The sequence below is a fragment of the Hordeum vulgare genome, chromosome 2H (assembly GCF_904849725.1).
Source record: "Hordeum vulgare subsp. vulgare chromosome 2H, MorexV3_pseudomolecules_assembly, whole genome shotgun sequence".
Lineage (NCBI taxonomy): Eukaryota > Viridiplantae > Streptophyta > Magnoliopsida > Poales > Poaceae > Hordeum > Hordeum vulgare.
In genome coordinates this window covers 464,020,534-464,024,300 of record NC_058519.1, presented here as the reverse complement: position 1 = coordinate 464,024,300, position 3,767 = coordinate 464,020,534, and positions in this window count along the sequence as shown.

Below are 3,767 nucleotides of genomic sequence, written 5' to 3'. Positions count from 1 at the left end.
AGTCGAATCAATAAATTTGGGTTGAATACTCTACCCTCGAAAACTGTTGCGATCCTCTATACTTGTGGGTTATCAAGAATGCGTGCATGTCCATATCTTGTTTTGTCGACACCTCTCTCTCTAAACATGTGGGCATATTTATTAATCTCGGTTTCCGCTTGAGGACAAGCGAAGCCTAAGCTTCGGGGAGTTGATACGTCCATTTTGTATCATGCTTTTATGTTGATATTTATCGTTTTATGGGGTGTTATTACACTTCATGGTACAATACTTATGCATGTTCTCTCTTATTTTGCAAGGTTTACATGAAGAGGGAGAATGTCAACAGCTGGAATGCTGGCCTGAAAAAGGAGCAAGTTTGAGATACCTATTCTGCGCAACTCCAAAAGCCGTGAAAATCAACGGTGAATTATTTTGGAATTTATAAAAAATACTGGGCCGAAGAAGTACCACAGGGGAGCCACCAGGAGGCCACAAGCCTGCTAGGCGCAGCCTACCCCCCTGGCCGCGCCTAGGGGGCTTGTGGGCTCCCTGTTGGCCCTCTGGCCCCCCTCTTTTGCTATAAGGAGGGTTTCATTCAAGAAAAAATGAGGAGGATGCTTTCGGGAGGAATCACCACCGCCAAGAGGCGGAACTTGAGCAGAACCAATGTAGAGCTCCGGCAGGGTTGTCCTGCCGGGGAAACTTCCCTCCCAGAGTGGGAAATCGTCGCCATCGTCATCACCAACACTCCTCTCATCGGAGGGGACTCGTCACCATCAACATCTTCATCAGCACTATCTGATCTCCAAACCCTAGTTCATCTCTTGTAACCAATCTCCGTCTCGCGACTCTGATTGGTACCTGTAAGGTTGCTAGTAGTGTTAATTACTCTTTGTAGTTGATGCTAGTTGGATTACTCGGTGGAAGATTATATGTTCAGATACTTGATGCTATTCAAAACCTCTTTGGTCATGAATGTTATTATGCTTTGTGAGTAGTCACTTTTGTTCCTGAGGACATGGGATAAGTCATGCTATAAGTAGTCATGTGAATTTGGTATTCGTTCGATATTTTGATGCGTTGTATGTTGTTTTTCCTCTAGTGGTGTTATGTGAACGTCGACTACATAACACTTCACCATTATTTGGGACTAGAGGAAGGAATTGGGAAGTAGTAAGTAGATTATGGGTTGCTAGAGTGACAGAAGCTTAAACCCTAGTTTATTTGTTGCTTCGTAAGGGGCTGATTTGGATCCACTAGTTTAATGCTATGGTTAGACTTTGTCTTATTTCTTCTTTCGTAGTTGCGGATGCTTGTGAGAGGGGTTAATCCTAAGTGGGAGGTTTTTCCAAGTAAGGGCAGCACCCAAGCACCGATCCACCCACATATCAAACTATCAAAGTAGCGAACGCGAATCATGTGAAAATGATGAAAACTAGCTTGACAGAAATTCCCATGTGTCCTCGGGAGCGCTTTACCTCCTATAAGAGTTTGTCCAGGCTTGTCCCTTGCTACAAAAGGGATTGGGCCATCTTGCGGCACCTTTGTTACTATTGTTACTTGCTACTTGCTACGAATCATCTTATCACACAACTATCTGTTACCGATAATTTCAGTGCTAGCACAGAATACCTTGCTGAAAACCACTTGCCACATCCTTCTGCTCCTCGTTGGGTTCGACACTCTTACTTATCGAAAGGACTATGATAGATGCCCTATACTTGTGGGTCATCAGGCCGCCACCCCTCCCCCATCTAGGGTTGCCGCCCCCTCAAGGGGGAAACCCTAAAGGGGGCGCCACCCTCCCTTCCCCCTATATATAGCGGGGGTTTTGGCCATTGGAGACACGGTTTTCCATCTCTCTCTCGGCGCAGCCCTGCTCTTCTTCTTCCTCCTCTCCCATGGTGCTTGGCGAAGCCCTGCCGGGAGACCTCGTCTCTCCATCGACACCACGCCGTCGTGCTGCCGGAGATCTTCCCCAACCTCTCCCTCCTCCTTGCTGGATCAAGGTGAGGGAGATGTCACCAGGCTGCACGTGTGTTGAACACGGAGGTGCCGTGGTTCGGCACTAGATCGGAATCACACCACGATCTGAATCGCCATGAGTACGACTCCATCAACCGCGTTCTAGCAACGCTTCCGCTTAGCGATCTTCAAAGGTATGAAGATGCACTCTCCCCTCTCTCGTTGCTGGTCTCTCCATAGGAATATCTGAATATGGCGGAGAATTTTTTGAATTTATGCTATGTTACCCAACAGTGGTATCAGAGCTAGGTTTTCTATGCGTAGATTCTATGCACGAGTAGAACACAAAAAGGTTTTGGGCAATGGTTTTGTAAATAGCTTGCCGCTACTAGTCTTATTCTTTTCCGGCGGTGTGGGATGAAGCGGCCCGGACCGACCTTACAGGTACGCTTACGTGAGACACGTTCCACCGACCAACATGCACCAGGTGCATAAGGTGGCTAGCGGGTGTCTGTCTCTCCCACTCTAGTCGGATGGGATTTGATGAAAAGGGTCCTTATGAAGGGTAAATAGTTTTGGCATATCATCGTTGTGGCTGACACGTAGGTAAGAAGGCATTCTTTCTAGAAACCCAAATCAGCCACGTAAAACTTGCAACAAGAATTAGAGGACGTCTAACTTGTTTTTGCGGGGTTTGACATGTGATGTGATATGGCCCAAAGTTGTGATGTTACATGTGTGATGTATGAGATGATCAAGTTATTGTAGTAGGATTCCCGACTTGCATGTCGTTGAGTATGACAACCAGCAGGAGCCATAGGAGTTGTCTTAATTTATTATATGAGATGCAACGCCATGTGTTTACTACTTTTACTTCATTGCTAACAGTTAGCTATAGTGGTAGTAGTAGTTGGCGTGACGACTTCATGGAGACACGATGATGGAGATCATGGTATCACGCCGGTGACAATGATGATCATGTGATGCCCAAAGATGGAGATCGAAGGAGCAAAGATGATAATGGCCATATCATGTCACTATATGATTGCATGTGATGTTTATCATGTTTTTCATCTTATTGCTTAGAACGACGGTAGCATAATAAGATGATCCCTCATAAAAATTTCGAGAACGTATTCCCCTAAGTGTGCACCGTTGCGAAGGATCGTTGTCTCAAAGCACCACGTGATGATCGGGTGTGATAGATTATAACATTCGCATACAACAGGTGTAAGCCAGATTTACACACGCGAAACACTTAGTTTGACTCGACGAGCTTAGCATGTATAGACATGACCTCGAATACAAGAGACCGAAAGGTCAAACATGAGTCGTATGGTTGAATACGATCAAAATGAAGTAGCTCACCATGACAACTAGTTTGTCTCACGTGATGATCGGACACGGGTTAGTCGACATGGATCATGTATCACTTAGATGACTAGAGGGATGTCGATTTAAGTGGGAGTTCATACTTAATTTGATTAAATGAACTTAATCGTCATGAACTTAGTCTAAAAGTTGTCTTTACAAATATTGTAGATCCAATGGCCAACACAACTATCAACCTCAATTTCAATGCATTCCTAAAGAAAAACAAGCTGAAAGATGACGGTCGCAACTATGCGGACTGGGTCCGCAACATGAAGCTCATCCTCGAAGCAGCTAAAAAGGCTTATGTCTTTAATGCACTGCTAGGTGACCCTCCTGCTCCTGCAGCGGCCTAGGACATTCACAATGTCTGGCAGACGCGGAGTGATGACTACTCTCTGGTTAGGTGTGGCATGTTATACAGTTTGGAAACGGGGCTCCAAAGGCGT